Source organism: Octopus sinensis, linkage group LG18 (genome assembly GCF_006345805.1).
Source record: "Octopus sinensis linkage group LG18, ASM634580v1, whole genome shotgun sequence".
Classification (NCBI taxonomy): domain Eukaryota; kingdom Metazoa; phylum Mollusca; class Cephalopoda; order Octopoda; family Octopodidae; genus Octopus; species Octopus sinensis.
In genome coordinates, this window is record NC_043014.1 from 10753819 (window position 1) to 10778529 (window position 24711).

General features: G+C 37.9%; 1 long non-coding RNA gene and 1 pseudogene across 1 annotated transcript; one reads left to right on the top strand and one right to left on the bottom strand.

The window, feature by feature from the left end:
• Nucleotides 1-524: 524 nt before the first annotated feature.
• On the bottom strand, nucleotides 525-11038 carry LOC118766830. The gene is made up of 3 exons (XR_005002743.1): nucleotides 11026-11038; nucleotides 2513-2516; nucleotides 525-656 (listed from the first exon to the last, which is right to left on the bottom strand). It is a non-coding gene; the product is annotated as an uncharacterized LOC118766830 (long non-coding RNA).
• A 12737-nt stretch (nucleotides 11039-23775) lies between these two features.
• LOC115221413 lies at nucleotides 23776-24399 on the top strand (annotated as a pseudogene).
• Nucleotides 24400-24711: the final 312 nt, after the last annotated feature.

The following is a 24711-nucleotide window of genomic DNA, read 5'->3' on the forward strand; positions in this document are numbered from 1 at the left end:
CATAATGTCGCCATCACTAGTGATCACTCCAAACACCATGATGTTGACTGGATCTTTGTTCTTTGTCACGTCCTCAGATTATCATGTCCTCACATTGCACTGTCCTCAGACTGACACCCAAATACTCTAAAATGTTCGTATTGGCTCCGGAGCGAATGCCAAGCACTACAGCATGTCGTTTCCAAATTTCTGTCAGAGTGAATTGCATCATGGTGTTGTTTTTCTCACAGACGATGCCCAACTGACCCTACTATAATGTGTAGTCAACAAAATCAAAAACAAACAATGAGCAAGCGCGAAATCAAAAATATAAAATGGCGATAATTTACTCATCGCAATCTGTGTGTGTGTGTCTGTGTCTGTGTTATTAATAATAATTATTAATTAATAATTAATAATTAATAATAATATTATTATTATTAATAATAATAATAATATTATATTATATATATATGTGTGTGTGTGTATAACGTAATAGTACACCTTTGATACAAATCTAAGGAAGTGCCCCTTCAGTGTCTAAAACCGGAAATATTACGTGATTTTTCTTTTAGAATTTTAACGCAAACTGACGTTGCAAATGGAGATGGTACTGAAGCATGTATAACTTATAATTAAAGATGTGTTAAAGAATGTTCTTTGTCTTCTTCTTTTCACTGGATTGTGTGTGTGTGCGTGCGTGCGCGCGCGACGAGATTCCGTCTACTAATTTCACTCATAAAGTATTGGTCGGCCTCGAGCTATAGTAGAAGAAATTTTCCCAAGGTGCCACCCTGTGGAACTGAACTCGTAACCACTTAACTGAAAAAGGGAAAATAAACTAAAATTTCGAGAAGAACGTTGTGTTATTCAATAAGCTTTCTTTTCGTTGGGTTTTAAAAGAATTTTTATTGCAGTTGACATAAGAAACATTATTGTTTCCCCCAGGGCTCCGATTTACTGCAATAAATACAAACACTAAAGCCAATAAACTATATTTTTCTGAGAGCTAATTTACTTAACGATCATATTTGATACCATACGTCTAAAATGATCGAAATCTTTAATTGGTCGGATTGACATAATTAATATTTCGAATGTCCACCGGGGAAATTAATTGTTTTTTTCTTTCAGAAGCTATTTTCATATGGTTATTAAACAATTTCAGGAATTAACAGCAAATGATCAACAAAAGACAATAAATCCTAGTGTCTGCTGTTCGTCAGACTACTACACAATTAGAAGTACAATATTTTATCATTTATTAAGGCGGCGAGCTGGTTAAGGCGGCAAACTGGCAGAAACGTTAGCACACCGGGCGAAATGCGTAGCCGTATTTCGTCTGCCGTTACGTTCTGAGTTCAAATTCCGCCGAGATCGACTTTGCCTTTCATCCTTTCGGGGTCGGTTAAATAAATACCAGTTACGCACTGGGGTCGATATAATCGACTTAATCCGTTTGTCTCTCCTTGTTTGTCCCCTCTGCTTTTAGGCCCTTGTGGGTAGTAAGAAATAAATGCTTTATTTTTTATTTTTTGTTTGTTTCTGTCATTAGATTGCGGCCATGCTGGGGCAACGCCTGGAATTTTTTAGTCGAATGAATCGACCCCGATACTTCTTTTTTTAAGCCTTGTACTTTTTCTAATGGCCTCTTTTACCGAACCGCTGTCTTTACATTCTGAGTTCAAATTCCGCCAAGGTTCACTATGCCTTTGATCCTTTCGGGGTCGATAAATTAAGTACCGGTGAAACACTGAGGTCGATGTAATCAACTATTCCCCTCCCCACCCAAATTTCAGGCCTTGTGCCTTTAGTAGAAAGTATTATTTAAGGCGGCGTTTAGACGAAATGCTTAGCGGTATTTCACCCGTCTCTACGTTCTGAGTTCAAATTCCACCGGAGTCGACTTTGCCTTTCATCCTTTCGGGGTCGATAAATTAAGTACCAGTTGCGTACTGGTGTCGATATAATCAACTAGTCTTCCTCCATCAGTTTTCAGGCTTTGTGCCTATACTACACAGATTATTATTATTATTATTATTATTATTATTATTATTATTATTATTATTATTATTATTATTTGAGCATGCCGGGCGAAATGCTCAGCGGCATTTTGTCCGTCTTTACATTCTGAGTTCAAATTCCGCCGAGGTTGATCAAATAAGTACCAACTCATTCTTGCCGAATGTCTTCCCGACACCTTAGACAAAGAGACTCACTGTTTTCATTGGTTAGCCATTAATATAAGCATACCCGGTTGTTCATTTACAAAATTAAGTTGTGTGGTAGAAAAGGGGGGAAAGAAGGAAAAAGGAAAAAAGAAAAAATAGAAAACAGAAAAAGGGAAAAATAAAAGAAAATAAAGAAAAGAGAAACTATTGTTGTTGTTGTTGTTGTTGTTTTGTGCAAAGTATAACGGGAATTCAGCTTGTTAGTTTTGATTCAGTTGACCCAGTATATATTTTAGGTTTATCTCTGTTGTTTGTTTCCATATTGAGCTTGTATATTATGGGTTTTTTTAGTTAGTGAGAACTTATCTCGCGCAAGAGCCATTTAAATTTCAACAAACTCGCTGTGCATTTATTTGTCATCAGCGCTGACAAATAAATGTTTGTGCTTATAGAATCAATTTTTCAATGTTAATTCAGTTGCTCCAATATATATATTTTTTGTCCATTTCTGCTGTTTGTTTCGACTTTATCGTTATTGACTTTGATAGACAGTTACCATCGAGTGGGCAGTTCTCACTAATTCTAAAGTTGCATGCTTTTAGGTGGTCAACTGTTCACCTCTCCTTGTTATTCAGCATTGCAGTATTATAACCTCTTATATAACCGAGTTTTTCTTTTTCAAACTGAATAGTTATCTTAACACAGCTCATATTTAATATCTTACTATATATACTTTTACCTTGGTGGGAAATATTGATCTATTAATCTTAGAAATTCCCTGGATATTTTTGTTGTTGCTGCTAGGTTAAATACTTCTTTCCAAGTAATTTTTACGTATTTAATCTTATCGGAGAACCCAGAGTTTCTTGGCTCCTCATTATAATACCTAGTTGCTTCCAGAAAAACATTTACATCGGAAAATATCGAGGCTACTCTTTTACTAACGTAGTCAACTACTTTCCTTAAGACATAACGTGGGTGATTCGAGTATCTATGTATATACACTAATTTCTCGTTTGGTTTGTAGTATAGTCTGAAACTATCATTTTCCAGTCTCCATGTTGTAATCTAGCAAATTAATGGCTACAAGAATAGCATCTACGATAATACTGGGTCCTGTTTCCTGAATTACTTTAATCAAAATTTAATCAAACCAGTGGCATCGATAAGTTTAAAGTCCGAATTGGATTGTACTAAGATTAACAATGAGACATTAATGAAGCACAAATTATTTTCTTCTATGTGGCAGATAATGGGTAGACAAGAGAGAACAGAAGGCTACAGGATGAATAATAGAAGAGATGAAGGAATAATAATAGTTAAACTTTAGCCAACACGACTGGAACATTCATCAAAGATTTAATCCTATCGTTACCGGAGAAATAATTTTCACATTTGTAAAGTTCTGAAGTTTTGCCTCGTTAAAATCAAAACATTTTGTGTATAAATCGAGCCAACATGTAATGGGGAACAGGGTTATCGGGTCTTTTCGGTTTGAACGGCAGTTTTTTCTAGCGGTGTCATATGAAATTGTCACCCATAATTTTGACCCTAGTATCGATCTATTGCATTTCAATCTGTTTTAGGGTTAGGGTTAGTTAGGGTTAGTTATGGTTAGGGTTAGGGTTAGGGGTGGGGGAAGGGTATCTTTTGTTTTTCACAAATGTAAATAAACCCAATCTGTTTCTTAAACGAGGGACATATTCATAAGGCACAGAATGTTTTCACCTCAATAGACGTCATTGATTGGTTGAAATAGCAGAAATTGAAGAAAAAAAACAACAAATATCTTACAAACTATAGAATTTTCTCAATAAAGCCAAGAGAAAAAGATGTTTTATAAACACATTCTACCAATATACGAAGTTTAAAAGTGTTTAGTTACGTGGCAATTATTTTAAAAAAACTGCCGTTCAAACCGAAAAGATCCGAGTTATCTAATTGTGTAATGAGTCGTGGTATCTTCCAAGTATATTCATGGATATTTCATACATTTAATTTCTGTGATTCAGACTGACAGTCATTTTGCATCTGTAACGATCCGGCTATGCCTTTTCCCCTCCTCAACCACTTTTATTTTGGCGAGAGAGTTATTTCCCCTTTTTATTATTCTTGTTTTTACGTTTTTGCGGAATGGAGTTCATGTAAAGCCTGAAATATTTGTTAGGTTTCGTAGAGTGGCAGACAAAATTAGCTTAAAACATTTAGATACGACACCATGATAAGTTGAAGGTCAACTTTTTCATGAAACAGCTTGATTTTACACGAGTGTGATCGATAGTACAGAAATGACGCAGACAAGACATTGATGTCCATCTAACGAAAGGAAATTACAAACAGATAAGAATAATTTTTTTAATTATGAGCGTTAGAAGCTATAAAACTGACAAGGCTTTCGTTAGCTAGCAATATTGAATTCAACATTTCTTGTGAGACATATTCTATAGCTTAGTCTATTTTTAGTTTAACTCCACTGCAATCCACATATTTATACACTACTGCATGTCAGCTGCTGTAGTTTCTGAATGTTTAATAAGAATGTGTATAATCTTTTCATTTGTCTTTCTTTTTTTCTTTTTTAATTTTAGGAAATGAAACAAGATATCAAAGCAATTATAACACGACCAATACTTCACGCGAGAAGCACGCACAAACATGAGATCGTAGATTGGAGATTACTAAGAAATAACGTGACAATCATGTGATCATCATCAGCCGATCATCTGTTGCCGTTACAATGACAGAAGTAATGGCTTTTCTTTAGACAAGAATATACTGAGAGATCTCGATTAATCAAACAACACATGGGTTGAAATGGTGTCTGGTTTTCACTGTGCGTAAGATAATTTTCATTGTAGTCAGGCAAAGAGGAAAACATGTACACTACATACACTAACGCATACATATATATATATTTTATATATATATATATATATATATATATTATGTATATATATATATATATATATATAGATATATATATATATATATTATATATATATATATTATGATATATATATATATATATATATATATATATTATGCATATATATATATATATATAATGCATATATATATATATATATATAATTATGTGAAATAGAAAGATGAATAATCTGTAGTAGATTAATCAAAGTTTAACCGATACTTAGTAGCAAAAATCACAGCAGTGAACAGCACGGTTGGAGGTACAACCATCTGGCGTTTGCAACCGTGGCGTTGGTGCGATAATGAAATTAAAACATTATTGGTGAATGAAGAAATGGAGCTGAACGCAGATTGAACAGAAATCGTTTTATTTCATTCTACACGTGTTTCGAAAGGCACAATTACCAAAATCCGATTGAATAATGGGACCATATTGTGTCTTCTCTTCAGGAAGAAAAAAGGAAATCCGTTGGAAAAACAAAAACAGAACAGAGGCAGAGCAGTTTCGCCATGGGCTCTTAGGAGCACAGTTCGATTTGTTTTTTGCTCTGCATCGTTCTGTTTTTGTTTTTCCAACGGATTCCTTTTTCTTCCTGAAGAGAAAGACACAATATGGTCCCATTATCAATCGGATTTGGTAATTTGTGCCTTTCGAAACACGTGTAGAATGAAATAAAACGATTTTGTTCAATATGCGTTCAGCTCCATTTCTTCAATTCACCAATAATGTTTTATATATATATATATATATATTATGCATATATATATATATATATATATAATGCATATATATATATATATATATTATATATATATATATATTATGCATATATATATATATTATATATATATATATATATATATATTATGCATATATATATATTATGCATATATATATATATATATATTATGCATATATATTATATATATATATTATGCATATATATATATATATATAATATTATGCATATATATATATATATATATATATTATAATGCATATATATATATATATTATATATATATATTAGCATATATATATATATATATATATATTATGCATATATATATATATGCAATATATATATTATATATTATATATATATGCATATAATATATATATATATATATATATATTATGCAATATATATATATAATATATATTATGCATATAGATATATATATATTATATATATATATGCATATATATATATATTATATTATGCATATATATATATATATATATATATAATATATGCATATATATAATATATATATATATATTATATATATATAATATTAATATATATAATATATATATATACATTATAATATATATATATATATATCTATATATATATATATATATATATACATATATATGGAGGCGCAATGGCCCAGTAGTTAGGGCAGCGGACTCGCGGTTGTAGAATCACGGTTTCGCTTCCCAGACTGGGCGTTATGAGTGTTTATTGAACAAAAACACCTAAAGCTCTACGAGGCTCCGGCAGAGGGGGGCGATCCCTGCTGTACTCTTTCGCCACAACTTTCTCTTACTCTTTCTTCTGTGGGCCAGTTCGCTTAGCCAGCGGGGTGGCGTCGTTTGAAGGCTAAAACAATGCGAAGTGCATTGTGACCAGCGATGTGTAGCAACATCTGATAGCTTGGTCGGTCACGGTGATTGATATAATATATATATATATTATTATTTTATAGAAGGAGCTTCTACAGGACTAGAACTGTTTCATTCAAAAGATGATTTCTTTTGAATGAAACAGTTCTAGTCCTGTAGAAGCTCCTTCTATAAAATAAATTAATTTACTCTGCTATGTATTGAGTACCTTATTGACTGGTTAACCCCGACTCAACCCGGGACCTATATATATATATATATATATATATATATATATATATATAACCGTGTGTTATATATACAATGTGTGTTGCTACATACTCAAAGGAACAAGCTTATCATAAGAGAATTTACATTTGTATGCATTGGACTATAAATGCAAACATGAATACACTTACAGCGTTTATGTTGCACACATACTTGCAATATATAACATTGTTAGGGGTAAAAGATACACGGAAACAACTAAACAAACGAATAAAATTTTGTGTGTGTGTATGTGTGTGCATGAATATGAATGTGTGTATCAATATAAGTGTGAGTATGTATATATATCTATGTATGCATGTATGTGTGTATATATATATAATGTGTGTGTGTGTGTGTGTGTGCGTGTGTGTGTGTGCGTGTGTGTGTGTATATATATGTACATACAAGACTTTGTAGATCTTTAGCTGGGCTAAAAAGTCACATTCGATCACAGCACCAGTAACAGTTAAGCTTCGTGTAATGGCCATACTCGATAACGAGGGGGCAGCCATCATATGTATATATGCATATACATATGGTGGCACTCCGTCGGTTACGACGATGAGGGTTCCAGTTGATCCGATCAACGGAACAGCCTGCTCGTGAAATTAACGTGCAAGTGGCTGAGCACTCCATAGACACATGTACCCTTAACGTAGTTCACGGGGAGATTCAGCGTGACGTAGAGTGTGACAAGGCTGGCCCTTTGAAATACAGGTACAACAGAAACAGAAAGAAAGAGTAAGAGAAAGTTGTGGTAAAAGAGTACAGTAGGATTCACCACCACCCCCTGCAGGAGCCTCGTGGTGCTTTAGGTGTTTTCGCTCCATAAACACTCACAAAGCCTGGCCTGGGAATCGATACAACGATCCTACAACTGCGAGTCCGCTGCCCTAACCACTGGACATATATATATACATATATATGTTTATAAATTTATATATGCATATATGTATGTATGTATATACATACATATATATATATATAATATATATATATATATATATGGATATATGTAATTATTCTTTTAATCTTTTATACGTTTCATCTAAAGGGCTATGCCCATGCTGGGGCATATAAGTGTGTGCGTGTACATGGCTACATATGTGTTTGTGTGTGTGTGTATTAGAGATAGATAGACAGATAGAGAGAGAGAGAAAGGGGGAGAGAAAGGGGGAGTGAAAGAGGGAGAGAATCTCAGTTTGAGCATGCATATGTGTGTGTATGAGTGTGCAGTGGGTATATATGCGCACGCGTGTGCGTTAGAATGAGCGTGTGTGTGTGCGTGTACAAATATATACATACACAGCTGTAAGGCTAAGTTTCAGATAGACAGGTAGAATGAAAGATAGAATACAGGTGGGCAAATAGTAAAAGGAAGACCTGACGGGGAAGGTTGGCATTTAGCTGAACAGAGGCAAGCGGGAAACTCGATAGATGGAACTCAGATAAGAATGCATGTTACGAAATGTATACATACCGGTGTGTGTGTGTGTGTGTGTGTGTGTGTGTGTGTATACTATCTATGTATACAATGTGTGTATGTATGTATGTATGTATAATATCTATGTATACTATGTATGTGTGTGTATGTATGTATGTACGTATACTATCTATGTATACTATGTATGTATGTATGTATGTATACTATCTATGTATACTATGTATGTGTATGTATGTATGTACGTATGTATGTATGTATGTATGTATACTATGTATGTGTATGTATGTATGTACGTATGTATGTATGTATGTATGTATAATATGTATGTGTGTATGTTTGTATGTATATATGTATACTATCTATGTATACTATGTATGTATGTCTGTATGTATGTATGTATGTATGTATGTGTGTATGTATGGCATGTGTGGTAGGTACGTATACGAAGGCGCAAAGAATGTGAAACAGAAAGCTAACATTCATACACGTGCCAACATATGTGGATACAAGTGTATATTGTGTGTGTGTGTGTGTGTGCATGTGTGTGTGTGAGTGGATGCCACTGTGTGTGTGTGTATGCCACTGTGTATGTGTGGATGCCACTGTGTGTGTGTGTGGAAGCCACTGTGTGTCTGTGGATGCCACTGTGTGTGTATGTGGATGCCACTATGTGTGTGTGTGGATGCCAGTATGTGTGTGTGGATGCCACTGTGTGTGTGTGTGTGGATGCCACTGTGTGTATGTGTGGATGCCACTGTGTGTGTGTGGGTGCCACTGTGTGTGTGTGGATGCCACTGTGTGTGTGTGTGGATTCCACTGCGTGTGTGTGGATGCCACTGTGTGTGTGGATTCCACTGTGTGTGTATGGATGCCACTGTGTGTGTGTGTGGATGCCACTGTGTGTGTGTGGATGCCACTGTCTGTGTGTGTGGATGCCACTGTGTGTGTGTAGATGCCACTGTGTGTGTGTGGATTCCACTGTGTGTGTGTGTGTGTGGGTGTCACTGTGTGTGGGTGTCACTGTGTGTGGGTGTCACTGTGTGTGTGTGTGAATGCCACTATGTGTGTGTGAATACCACAGTGTGTGTGTGTGTGTGAATGCCACAGTGTGTGAGTGTGTGTGTGAATGCCACTATGTGTGTGTGAATGCCACAGTGTGTGTGTGAATGCCACTGTGTGTGTGTGAATGCCAGTGTGTGTGTGTCTGCCATTGTGTGTGTAGATGCTACTGTGTGTGTTGATGCCACTGTGTGTGAGGGGTGCCATTGTGTGTGTGTGTGGATACCACTGTGGGTGGGTGGGTGCCACTGTGTGTGTGTGTGTATGTGTGTGGATGCCACTGTGTGTGTGTGGATGCCACTGTGTGTTGTGTGTGTGTGGATGCCACTGTGTGTGTGTGTGTGTGTGTGGATTCCACTGTGTGTGTGTGAATGTTTAACTACATACCGCTGTTACATAAAATCGGTATAACGAGCTATAAGTATCCCACACAATCTAGCAGCAAAGCGAGTCAGATATTTAAACACTAGGGTTTCATGTTTAAAAGACATCTCTCCATAGTCGATAGCTCTCGTAGAAATTAAGCTTGGGAAAAAGATAAGACCAGAAGTGTTGTGCAATTCATGCCTTTCCAAAGCGTATTATCTGACGGGTTCTGCGTACCACCACTACGGCAGTTGCTCTAATAAACTGATTGCGCTTGACTGCGTACAGACAGAATGTATCTGACTGTTTCAGGAAGGAATCGCAAGACAGATTCGTCCAGAGAACCCGATCAGGCATGAGGGCGAGGACTCGATCGTGATTGAGTTGGTTGAATAATACTCATCGATTCGGTTGGTCACGCATGGAAATCCAGCCGAAAAATATAATGACGGTTGCTTCTAATAGAAAAGTGCCTGGCGACTCTAATCCCTTCGACCCTCCCAGGAATAGTAGGCGGAGAAGATGGATGGATGGATCGATGGATGGATGGATCGATGGATCGATGGATCGATGGATCGATGGACCGATGGATGGATCGATGGATGGATGGATGGACAAACAGATGACAAGACGGAATTCATTTAAATGTATTAGCAAAATTAAAGAGAGCAATGTTCTAGGAGTTGGCACTGAACTTCTCAACATATCTCAGATCCGTAAGGGACTGCATACGAGCCCAGAATTACTAACGACCATTTCTAAATATTCTGTTTTTACCAAAGAGCAGTGCTACTGAAAGTGGTGGTCCGCTGACCGGTACCGTCAGCTGCTGGGACGCGGCGAGTTTCCAGAAGAGAAAGTAACAATATAAAATGCTTATAAAATGCTTATGTAATATTGTATAATTTGTTTACGAAATGAATAAAAGATAAAAGAATTCTCAACTTTTATTATTCTCTTATTCTGTTATTCTTTTATTTGTTTCAGTCGTTAGACTGCGGCCATACTGGAGCACCGCCTTTAGCCGAACTAATCGACCCCCCAGGAATTATTCTTTTGTAAGTCTAGTACTTATCCTATCTGTCTCTTTTGCAGAACCACTAAGCTATGAGGACGTAAACACACCAACAACGGTTGTGTTGTTAAGCGATGGGGGGGGGACAAACACAGACACACAAACACGCACACAGACAAACACACACACACACAAACACACACACGCACATATATATATATATATATATATATATATTTATATATATATACATATATACAACGGGCTTCTTTTCAGTTTCCGTCTACCAAATCCACTCACAAGGATTTGGTCGGTCCCAATTTATAGTAGACGACACTTGCCAAGGTGCCGGCGCAGTGGGACTGAACCCGGAACCATGTGGTCGGTAATCAAGCTACTTACCACACAGCCGCTTCTGCGCCTATATATCCATTATATTCATTAATTATATATATTAAAAACTGTAGTTGTGTGAGTGTCTGTCTCCTACGATTTAGATTCCTAACTCCTCCCACATTTTGCGGTGCAGTTTACCAAATCGGGTATCTTATAGTCGTGATTAATATCGAGCCCCGTCTGAGTATTAGTGCGCGTCTACGATGAGTCTACGATTTTAAAAATAATTTTACATCATTTTTATTCCATTTTAATGCATAATTTTTCGTTGTGTCGATGGCGGCGGAGTTGGCGTCCCACGCTCAAACACCCGCACCTGTGTTTGCTTCTCCCCCTTCTTCTTCCCTCGTGAAGCTGTGGGGAAGGGAGTTAAGGAAATCAACGTCGTAATGCGTGTCAAGGAGACCAGCGTTCTTTTAGAACAACGACTTCATGGCTTGAAGACACCAAAACAGAAATGGCTAAGAAGCCCGAATGGCATCTATAAAGGAAGTAACTCTCTAAAAATGCTATATAGTTATTTCCTTACAAACCCGAGCAACGCCGGGCGATACTGCTAGTATATTATATATATTGTTTCCGGTATAAATTAATATTTCTAAGAACTATTACCGGTCCCTGGTACATTGGGGGAAAAAACTGCTGGTACGACACATCAGATAGTTTGAGAAGCACTGGCATGGAGCACAGCAGTGATTGGGTGGTGCTGTTGGTGGAACAACTTGAAGATAAACCTTTTGCTTCTCTACTGACATGCTTCAAAATAACGTCTTTACAAAGCTTAATACGGCCACAGCCAGTGCAAGAACAAACACGTCTAGACCCTATTCCGTACTGGGTCTTAACATCTTGGAGCGTTTGGCCCTTTCATCTTTTATGTTTAAACTTTTTTTGTTTTCTTGATTTAGTCATTTTTGACTTCGGCCATACTGGGGCACCTCCTTGAAGGGTTTTAGTCGAAAAAAGTCAACTCCGGGACATTTTCTTTCTTTTAAGCCCAGTACTTATTCTATCGGCTTCTTTTACCGAACTGCTAAGTTACGGGGACGTAAACACACCAACATAAATACCTGCTGGTATTTTTGTCATTTAACCATATCTGAGGAAGAGATAACAAACGCAAACACAGAGACAGTACACATATAGTATATAGATACAAATCATATAATATATCTATATATATCATATATATATATAATAAAATATTAGGGAATAATCCAAACTTACAGGGAAACTCAATTTTAGGATTGAATCCAATTTATAGTAAAATATTATATTATATTAAATTAGAGATAAAACCACTATTAGGCAAATCAAACAATGAAAAACTTAAGCCAATACATAAATTAATTAATTTATATTATTTTAAATATATATCAAAATTATTATTACCCAATGGTGGTAAGTAGCTTGTTACCAACCACATGGTTCCGGTTATATATATACATACTACATACATACATAAATACATACATACATACATACATATACATATATATATATATATATATATATATATATATATATATAGTGACGCATATTTGCCATTTGAATATGGCTAACCCCTAAGGGTGGATGCTACTGAGATTTATCATTATATATATTATATTATATACACTTGGAAATGGATGCGTGGTGTTCAATTAAATAATAATAATATAACTAATATATTTATATAAAAGTATGCATATATATATATATGTGTGTGTGTGTGTAGTGTGTGTGGTGTATGGGGTGTGTGTGTGTGTGTGTGTGTGTGTGTGTGCGTGTGTGTGTATGTGTTTAGAGTACAGTAGAGCTCAAATGGTTCAAACTTAAACACCGATGCCCACTCACAAGGCTTTGGTCGGCGGCCCGAGGCTCTAATAGAAGACACTTGCCCAAGGTGCCACACAGTGGGACTGAACCCGTGACCATATATATATGACTGAGAAGCAAACTTCTTACCACACAGCCATGCGCCTGCACCTATGAAATTTGTTTTGCACATTTTATCTTTTCACGAATAACGAACAATGTTTCCTGGTTACAGATCCTCATCTGTTTATATTTATATCCAGATGATTTCATTTTAATAATGTTCAAAGACTCAAGGTTTTCATTTATGACGTCATGGAAGTTTTTTTGGTCTTTTTTTTTTGATTCGTACTGGGAACGCTTATCAAGGAAACTAATTCATCATAGAAAAAAAAATTTCGTTTTTGGATATCTGAAGTCATCAACACTGATAAACATGACTAACTCAGCCTCATCTGATATTTGATAATACGTCTATACTGTAAAAAAAAAACGTTCCCCTTTTCAGCACTTCTGTGTCAGATGTAAATAATTTTCAACGTATGTATGTATGTATGTATGTATGTATGTATGTATGTATGTATGTATGTATGTATGTATGCGTGTGTGTGTGTATGTGTGTATGTATGTATGTATGTATGTATGTATGTATGTGTGTATGTATGTATGTATGTATGCATGTATGTTTGTATGTATGCATGTATGTATGAATGTGTGTATGTAAGTATATATGTATGTATGTTTGTATGTATGTGTGTGTATCTGTACATACAAACATAAATACATACCATATGTGTGTATGTATATTAAACAAAAATGAGTTAAACATTACACGTCATATGACTTATATATCATTCACACATATAGACGTATATATATTATATATATATATATATATATATACATACATACATGCATACATGCATTCATACACACGTACATACATACATACATACATACATACATACATACATATATACATACATATATATATACATGCATAAATACATACATACACACACTAGGATGGAAAGGTGTGTGTGTGTGTGTGTGTGTGGTGTGTGTCTGTTTTAGGCACACCTGGTGGAATCTTTCTGGGATTTTAAAGTATCGTCAATATGGCGTCCATACCTCTGACGAATATAGCAAAGACATAATGAGGTAAACATGAAGATTAATGGAAGGTTCAAGTCATCGAAACGCAATTAAAGCCGTCATAAAACCTCAAATTAATTAAATCCGTCCCCGGCAATGGGTCTGTTTGAGTATGCAAAAGAACGTAGAATATCAATCCTGGTGCTTTGAACAAGTCTATTTTCTTCGAACTTTTCTAGAGGATTCCTGCGACTGCAAAGCAGTAAAATTTGAGAGATAGAAACTGCGAGAAGAGGGAAAAGAAAGAAAAAGAGAAAAAAGAATGGGACATCGTTGGCAGTTGACGATCAACTGCCAGCATGCCCCGAAACTCTGTTGGTGGGAAGTGTGCCACCGACAGAGGGAGCAGTGACCCCCTCCCAGAAGGAGTTAAAGATGAGTTTGTCATACTCTTTCTGAAGGGAGGGGCGATAGAACGCTTCCTATGGAAGCGAGGCTTGACGGAGGAGCCCTTAGCCTGGACAGAAGGCAGGAGTTGGCCTTGGCAGGTGACTGCAAAGGTCATATTGGAGGTCAACATGTCCATGGTGTTGGGCTCCTTTACGAAGGGCTTGTTTAGAGTCGATTTGGGGGACCCCGACCGGGATCCGAAGCAGTACCTAGGGGCAGCTTTCAGCCTGGTTAGGGGAGAAACTGGGATGGTCATATCGGAGGTCAACATGTCCATGGTGTTGGGCTCCTTTACGAAGGGCTTGTTTAGAGTCGATTTGGGGGACCCCGACCGGGATCCGAAGCAGTACTTAGGGGCAGCTTACAGCCACGTCGGGGGCGAAACTGGGAAGGTCATATCGGAGGTCAACATGTCCATGGTGTTGGGCTCCTTTACGAAAGACTTGTTTAGAGTCGATTTCTGGGACCCCGACCGGGATCCGAAGCAGTACTTAGGGGCAGCTTACAGCCTCGTCGGGGGCGAAGATGAATAGGCTTAGAGCCGAAATATGTTAATTTTTGTAATGATTAATATTGTTGGCGAATTATAAGAGGTTCATTGCCTCATGTAATGATTTGTTAAAGAACAATGTTATAGAGAAGCAGAGGGTCGGCGGGCGCTTTCTGTCTTCTCTCATCCTTATCATACTTGTATCATTATCATTAATTTCATTAATGCCTTGTCCAGCCCGCAAAGCTACCCAATCTATGTAGTCTTCATGACAAATTTAATGAAATGAAGCAGTCTGTATATATCTGTGTGTAAACATCCACATTTGTGCTTGGGTTTATATTTCTGCGAACGAGCGTGCGTGTATGTATATATGCGTGTGCGTATGCGTGCGTGCGCGTGTATCAACGTGTATATTATAGACTTGACTCAAGTCGGAATGAAACGATATTGTTTTTCTCCATTTTCTTATTCTTCCAGAGACTTATCAACGCTGTATGACGTCTAATATACGTCAGCGTCTACTATTGAGAAGCCACAGAGTTGAACTGTCTATGTTTTGCTTTTTGCTTTTCAATAGCAAATGTCAGTTGTAAAACAGAAATGACACTTAAAAAACAAAAGAATGCATCTGAAAGTTTATCAAATATTTTGTTTTCAATTTTGCATCCTGTATTCGCCTGTATTTTCTCGCCAATGCATTAATTCTTAAGCAATGTTGCATTTTCGTCAGACAAATTTAATGACGGCCACCTTCAAAGTTATAAATTTTACTGGTAATGATATAAATCTATAATCCGGGTGTTATTATATCTATATATATAAAACTCTAGTTGTGTGAGTGTCTGTCCCCTTCGATTTAGATTCCTAACTCCTCCCACATTTTGCGGTGCAGTTTAACCAAATTCGGGTATCTTATAGTCGTGATTCATATCGAGCCCGTCTGACTATTAGCGCGCGTCAACGATGAGTCTACGATTTTAAAAATAATTTAACATCATTTTTTATTCCATTTTTAATGCATAAAATGCATCGTATGTCGATGCGGCGGAGTTGGCGTCCACGCTCACAGCTGCACCTGTTTGCTTTCCCCCTTCCCGCCCTCGTGAAGCTGTGGGGAAGGGAGTGTAAAGAACTCAACGTCGTAATGCGTTGTGAAGGAAACCAGCGTTCTTTTAGAACAACGACTTCATGGCTTGAAGACACCAAAATAAAAATGGCTAAGAAAGCCCGAATTTATAAGGGAAGTAACTCTCTAAAAATGCTTATATAGTTATTTCCCTTACAAACCCGAGCAACGCCGGGCGATACTGCTAGTCTTTATATATAAAAGAAAGGTTGTGTGTCTGTCTACTCCGATTTAGATTCCTAACTACTCCCACATTTTGCGATGCAGTTTAACCAAAACCGGGTATCTTATAGTCGTGATTCATATCGAGCCCTTCTGGGTATTAGCGCGCGTCTACGATGAGTCTACGATTTTAAAAATAATTTACCATCATTTTTTCCATTTTAATGCATATTTTTTTTAATAAAGGGACGTAACTCTCTAAATATGTCTACGATGAGTCAACGATTTTAAAAAATATTTACCATAATTTTTTTCCATTTTTAATGCATTTTTTGCTATTTTTTGGCTATAACTCTCTAAAAATGCTTTATAGTTATTTCCTTTACAAACCCGAGCAACGCCGGGCGATACTGCTAGTCAATTATAAAGTTATTAATAGCATAAAAAATTAGTAAATATAATAGACTGTAAATACAAGACAAAGCTAACCAAGCCTTGTCTAATGACAAGAAATATTCTACAGTTATATATTTAAGAGATGAGGAATTATATACATTATTTACATTATTTACATTCCACGGATATTTTCCTCATCTTGTTTGTTGTTAACACAACGTTTCGGCTGATATACCCTCCAGCCTTCTTCGGGTGTCTTGGGGAAATTTCGAACCTGGGTTCTCATTCCTAAGGTATTTTTCGATGTTGTTATTATTATTATTGTTGTTGTTGTTGTTGTTGTTGTTCAGGTTACTGCTTGGAATCGAACTCGGAATCTTGGGGTTAGTAGCCTGCGCCCTCTAACTATTACGTCATATGCCCATGGGCATATGGCGAAGTGGGCTACTAACCCCAAGATTCCGAGTTCGATTCCAAGCAGTGACCTGAATAATAATAATAATAATAATAATAATAATAATAATAATAATAATAATAATAATAATAATAGTAATAATAATAATAATAATAATAATAATAATAATAATAATAATAATAATAATAATAGCATCGAAAAATACCTTAGGAATGAGAACCCAGGTTTGAAATTTCCTTAAGACACCTGATGAAGGCTGGAAGGTATATCATCCGAAACGTTGTGTTAACAACAAACAAGATGAGGACAAATATCCGTCAAGTGTAAATAATGTAAATGAATATTCTTTTTACTCTATGTACAAGGCCCGAAATTTGGGGGATGGGAGCCAGTTGATTACATCGACCCCAGTACGCAACTGGTACTTAATTAATCGACCCAAAAGGATAAAAGGCAAAGTTGACTTCGGCGGAATTTGAACTCAGAACGTAAAGACAGACGAAATACCTATTTCTTTACTACCCACAAGGGTCTAAACACAGAGAGAACAAACAAGGACAGATAAACGGATTAAGTCGATTATATCGACCCCAATGCGTAACTAATACTTATTTAATCGACCCCGAAAGGATGAAAGGCAAAGTCCACGTGGGCAGAATTTGAACTCAGAACGTAGCGGCAAAGCACTTCGTCCGGCGTGCTAACGTTTCTGCCAGATCGCCGCCTTAATAACCAGAAATATTAGCTTGCATGTGTTTGCTTCCATACATTACATCAAACCGTGTCTTGATGTCCTTAATCTTTTTTTTTCTTTCTTACTCGTTCCATTCATTGAAATGCGGCCATGCTGGCGCACTAGCTTCAGGGTTATTTATTTGTCGAACAAAATCGACCATAGTATTTACGTTTCCTTTTCCTTTCATTTTCTTTCATTCTGATACTTTTTCCTATCGGCCGATCTGCCACGCTAAAGGGATGTAAACAAACCGACAACGGTTGTCAAGAGAAGGCCTGGTGATAGACACAGGCACAATCACACATGAATATATATAGAGGGTGCAATGGGTAAATTGTTGCCATATTATATTCTTTAGCTTCGTGCAAGCGTATTGTTTGTTTTTGATTTTGTCGACTACACAGTACTGTAGGATCTGTTGGGCACCGTCTGTAAGAAAAACAGCACCATGACTCAATTCACTCTGCCAGTAATTTAGAAGTGCTTGGCATTCATGCCGAAAGTGCCAATACGAACATTTCAGAGTGTTTGGGTGTCAATCTGAGGACAGTGCAATCTGAGAACATGTACAGAGAGTGATAAAAATCAAAGACCCAGTTAACATCACTAGTGACGGTGACGTTATACCTACATTCATCTTCCCACACGGCCTCAGACTCAATGCGGAGGCCTATCTCAAGTGCCTGGAGGAAGTAGTGCTGCCCTGAGTCAAGAGGGTGCCTGCTGGAAGACCCTATGCCTGGCAACCCTATCTCTCTGCACCATGTCACACAACCCAGTCATGGTTGTCATACAATTTCTGCGACCACATCACCCTTGACATCACATCACTCCTGGCTGCTGGAAGACCCTATACCTGGCAACCCTATCTCTCTGCACCATGTCCACCAACCCAGTCATGGTTGTCATACAATTTCTGCGACCACATCACCCTTGACATCACATCACTCCTGGCTGCTGGAAGACCCTATACCTGGCAACCCTATCTCTCTGCACCATGTCACACAACCCAGTCATGGTTGTCATACAATTTCTGCGACCACATCACCCTTGACATCACATCACTCCTGGCTGCTGGAAGACCCTATACCTGGCAACCCTATCTCTCTGCACCATACCACACAAGCAGAGGAACCCAGTCATGGCTGTCATACAGTTTCTGCGACCACATCATCCATGACATCTGACCATTTAACTTCCCACACTGCAACCCCCTTTATTATTATGTGTAGGTTGCAGTTGAGCGAGAGAACGACAAAACTCCTTGTAACACCAAACATGAACTGAAGGCAAGGATTACGGCAGCATTCACCAACTTAAACAGGGAGGCCGTCTTGAAAAGTTGCAAGAGATTCCGAAGTCGTCTCGAGGCCGTGGTTGAAACCATTGGCGATTTTTTTGAATAAATTTACTCTCTAATATTTCAAGATATTTTTATATAATTTTGGTAAATATATCCGTTAATATATCCGTAGATGTCAGTACTACTTCCATTTTTGCGTAATTTAGACGACAATTTATTCACCGTACCCTGTGTATATATATATGTGTGCGTGTGTGTGTGTGTGTGTGTGTGTGTGTGTGTGTGAGCGCGCGCGCGCGCGTAAGTGTATACGACGGGCTTCCACACACTTTCTGTCTACCATATTCACAAGGCATCATTTGACTCGGGGCTATAGTTAGCCCCGAGTCAAATGATGCCTTGTGAATATGGTAGACGGAAAGTGTGTGGAAGCCCGTCGAATATGGTAGACGTAAAGTGAAAGAAGCTTGCCCATATTTCCGCGCAGTGGGACTGAACCCGAATCCACGTGGTTCCAGAGCGAGCTTCTTAACCATACAGCCTTGCCTGGCTATGTTCAGGGTAATACCTAGCATGATGTCATAAGAAACATAGCAAACAATAACCGTCAATCACTGGTGTGTTTGACTTTATATCATGGTGTATACTTTCAGTCATAGCCATGAGAATGGGACATCTAGAGGAAGAGAATAGGATAGAATGGGATAGCTAGAGGATAGAATGGGACAGCTAGAGGAAGAGAATGGGATAGAATGGGACAGCTAGAGGATAAAATGGGACAGCTAGAGGATAGAATGGGACAGCTACAAGATAGAATGGGACAGCTACAGGATAGAAAGGGACAGCTAGAGGATAGAAAGGGACAGCTAGAGGATAGAATGGTACAGCCAGAAGATAGAATGGGATAGCTAGAGGATAGAATGGGACAACTAGAGGATAGAATGGGACAGCTAGGGATAGAATGGGACAGCTAGAGGAAGAGAATGGGATAGAATGGGACAGCTACAGGATAGAAAGGGACAGCTAGAGGATAGAATGGGATAGCTAGAGGATAGAATGGGCCAGCTAGAGGATAGAATAGGACAGCTAGAGGATAGAATGGGACAGCTAGAGGAAGAGAAAGCTGCGCAGGTACTCCACTGATTTTCATTTCAGCTGAGAAAATCTAAAGTAAAGAGAAATGAAGGGCTTAGCTGAAGCGCATAATAACCATTCCGATTCTAGAATTGGACCCACAATCTAGTGATCATAAGCCTACTACACTAATCCCGATTCTATACTCCTTCATTAAACGAATATTATTGTGATATTGGTTTCAAATTTTGGTACAAGGTTAGCGATTTCGGAGGAGGGGATAAGTTGATTACATCGACCCCAGTAATCAACTGGTACTTATTTTATCCCTGTAACCTTGTCGTTACGAAAGAATAGAATATGCACTAGGCTTACAAAAGAATAAGTCCTGGGGTGTCTATTTGTTCGACTAAAAGGCGGTGCTCCAGCATGGCCGCAGTGTCAAACGACTGAAACAAGTAAAAGAAAAAAAAGAAAAGAAAAGAATAAATTATGAAAGATAACAATCAGTTCGAGAGAAATGATGGCTCCATATTACATGAATCACATGCTTAAAGATTAATCTGTTGTTACAAGCTTAAAAGAGAGAACTAGATCGTAAAGTTGTATCTACAAAGATTCTAACATCAGATAGGGTCATTTCACATAAATATGTTTTATCTAAACATCGTATTTTTCACACTACAGACATCTGAACATTGTTTCAGAAAACAATTTGAAACCGCCTTGGCGGTCGATATAACTAGTACAAGTTGGTAAAACTGAGATTATCTAAATTTTCGGATTGCCGATCAACATGCTGATAAGGTAACTGACAACCAGCCAATAGATCAGCGGTTTTGTACATTGCCATAGGTCGTTCATATATGTATCGTTGGTGAGTCATATGTAAAAAAAAATCGGTAACTTTTAACTCTTTTAATCAACGCTTTCAACTCTAAAATGGCCTAGTTTTCCTCTACCAGATCCCCTCACAGGGTATTGGTAGGCCTGGGCTTTATAAGAAAGGTGCCATAAAATTAGAGTTCTTGCTCTCGGTTCCTGTTCAAAGTAGTGGAAGGATTTCTCAGAATTCAGTGCTTTTTGGAATCTGATAGAAATTTTAAGTGGATAAACGTTTCATGCTTCATTGAAGTTTTGGGGCTTCAATGAACACTTTGCCGTCGGGATCCATCGCATAAGATTAAGGTTAGTTGCTGTGAGAAAAAGTTGGTGCTTCCGGTTATAAGTCCACGACAGCGAGCATTGTTCGAGGAACGACCAAGGGAAGTGAAAGAGGAGTGAATAAGTTATATGGTAGAGATACGAAATAGCTAAGAAATGAAAGTAAGAAATGAAAGATGTGGGTCCGAGGTCGACTTTGCCTTTCATCCTTTCGAGGTCGATAAGTACCAGTCACGTACTGGGGTCGATGTCATCGACTTAATCCGTTTGTCTGTCCTTGTTTGTCCTCTCTGTGTTTAGCCCCTTCTGGGTAGTAAAGAAATAGGTATTCCCTCTGCCGCTACGTTCTGAGTTCAAATTCCGCCGAGGACGACTTTGCCTTTCATCCTTTCGGGGTCGATAAATTAAGTACCAGTCACGCACTGGGGTCCATGTAATCGACTTAATCCCGTTGTCTGTCCTTCTTTGTCCCCTCTGTGTTTAGCCCCTTGTGGGTAGTAAAGAAATAAGAAACTGACAGTGACAAGCAACGGTAGTTGTTTCAAACTGACAGGGGTTGCCTTACATTTCAATTCAACGACATCGTAGTGTAGAGGCACATTTCCGTGTGGTTAGAGCAGCGGACTCGCGGTCGAGGGATCGCGGGTTCGAATCTCAGACCGGGCGATGTGTGTGTTTATGAGCAAAACACCTAAGCACCAGAATGTAATGGCGAACTTCTGCTGACTCTTTGGCCTCAACTTTCTCTCACACTTTCCTCCTGCATCTTGCAGCTCACCTGCGACGGACCGGCGTCCCGTCCAGGTGGGGAACGTATACGCCAAGAAACCGGGAAACAGGCCCTTATGAGCCAGGCGTGGCTCGAGAAGGAACAAACAAAACGGCATCGTGTATGATGGGTTTTGAAGAGAAAGTGTTCATTGACGTTCCAACTCTTCAATGAAGCATGGAATATTTATCCACTTAAAAAAAAGGTATCAAAATTCCAAGAATACCGAATTCTCAAAAATTATTCTAATACATTAAACAGCAAGTGAGAATCGTGAATGACAACAGCTCTAATTTTATGACAAATTTGACTCTGTAGTCCTGAGCCGGCCAATGACTTGTAAGAGAATTTAGTATACGGAAACTGTGTGGAAGCCTATCATATATGTGTGTGTATCTTTGTGTTTCTGTTTGTCACATCCGCACTGACCTCGGCGGAATTTGAACTCAGAACGTAGCGTCAGACGCAATACCTATTTCTTCACTACCCATAAGGGGCTAAACACAGAGAGGACAAACAAGGACAGACAAGCGGATTAAGTCGATTATATCGACCCTAGTGCGTAACTGGTACTTATTTAATCGACCCCGAAAGGATGAAAGGCAAAGTCGACCTCGGCGGAATTTGAACTCAGAACGTAGCGGCAGACGAAATACCGCTAAGCATTTCGCCCGGCGTGCTAACGTTTCTGCCAGCTCACCGCCTTTAACAATATTTATTTCTTTGCTGCCCACGGGGGGCTAAACATAGAGAAGACAAACAAGGACAGACAAAGGGATTAAGTCGATTACATCGACCCCAGTGTGTAACTGGTACTTAATTTATCGACCCCTATAGTACCAGGCATAAAAAGGAAAAAAAGAAACAATTATAGTGGTCGAATCATTCAACTAAACCCTTTGAGGTTATGCCCCAGCATGGCCGCAGTCCAATGACTAAAACAGTCCAATGACTAAATGACGAAAAAGGAATTATTTGTTTAACCTGTAGTAAAATTTAGGTTATGTTTTTGCTTATCTAACGTATTTTCGGAGTAGAAATTGATATTTGGGAAAGAAGTTAAATATGTCAACAGGCTGACTTTTTTTTTTTTTTTTTTTTTTTAATATAAAGGTAAATGGCAAGAATGAATAAATTACTGCTGAAGAAAGTAAACAGCTAGGAAGATAACGGTTAGTGCAATCTTCAAAAATACTTTGTAATGAAATATATAAACAGGTGCTTGGTGAGTCTGATTATCAACAGTATGATGCTGGCTGCTGCTGCTGCTGTTGTTGTTGTTGTTGTTGTTGGTGGTGGTGGTGGTGGTGGTGGTGGTGGTGGTGGTGGTGGTGGTGGTGGTGATGGTGGTGGTGGTGGTGATGGTGTGGTGGTGGTTTGTGGTGGGTGGTGGTGGTGGTGGTGGTGGTGTGTGGTGTGGTGGTGGTGGTGGTGGTGGTGGTGGTCGTGGTAGTGGTGGTGGTGGTGGCGGTGGTGGTGGTGGTGTGTTCTTTACCTGCTTCTTCTTTTCCCTCTTCTTTGCTTCTGATTTGTTTGTTTGTTTGGGTTTTCTTCTTCCTTTTCTTCTTCTTCCTTTTCTTCTTCTTCCTTTTCTTCCCCCTTTTTTCTTCCTTTTCTCTTCTTCTTCTTCTTCTTCTTCTTTTTCTTCTTCTTCCTTTTCTTCTTCCTTTTCTTCCTCCTTTTTTCTTCCTTTTCCTCTTCTTCTTCTTCTTCTTCTTCTTCTTTTTCTTCTTCTTCCTTTTCTTCTTCTTCTTTTTCTTCTTCTTCATCTTCTTCCTTTCTTTTCTCCTTTTCTTCTTCTTCCTTTTCTTCTTCCTTTTCTTCTTCCTTTTCTTCTTCTTCTTCTTCTTCTTCTTCTTCCTTTTCTTCTTCTTCCTTTTCTTCTTCTTCCTTTTCTTCCCCCTTTCTTTCTTCCTTTTCTCTCTTCTTCTTTCTTCTTTTTTCTTCTTCTTCTTCCTTTTCTTCTTCCTTTTCTTCCTCCTTTTTTCTCTTTTCCTCTTCTTCTTCTTCTTCTTCTTCTTCTTTTTTCTTCTTCTTCCTTTTCCTTCTTCTTCTTTCTTCTTCTTCTCTCTTCTTTTCTTCTTTTCCTTTTCTTCTTCTTCCTTTTTTTTTTTTTTCTTCTTCCTTTTCTTCTTCTTCTTCTTCTTCTTCTTCTTCTTCCTTTTCTTCTTCTTCTTCTTCTTCTCCTCCTCCTCCTCCTCCTCCTTCTTCTTCTTCGTTTCCGCTTTCTTCATCGTCATCATCACCATCATTGTAACCATTTTTTTTGTTTCTGCTAACGTATTTCTGAAAGATCAAAGAAAGACATCCACGCAGATTCCTTTTCTCCTTGTTTACAAGACACTGGGGCCCTTGAAGCCAGATATATAACGACTTTGAGGAAATACTGATAACATAAAGGAGAGAGAGAGAGAGAGAGAAAAAAAAAGGAAAAAAAAGCACGACAAAAACAAGAGAGAAAAACTACTTATTATATACAAATGGCAAAAAC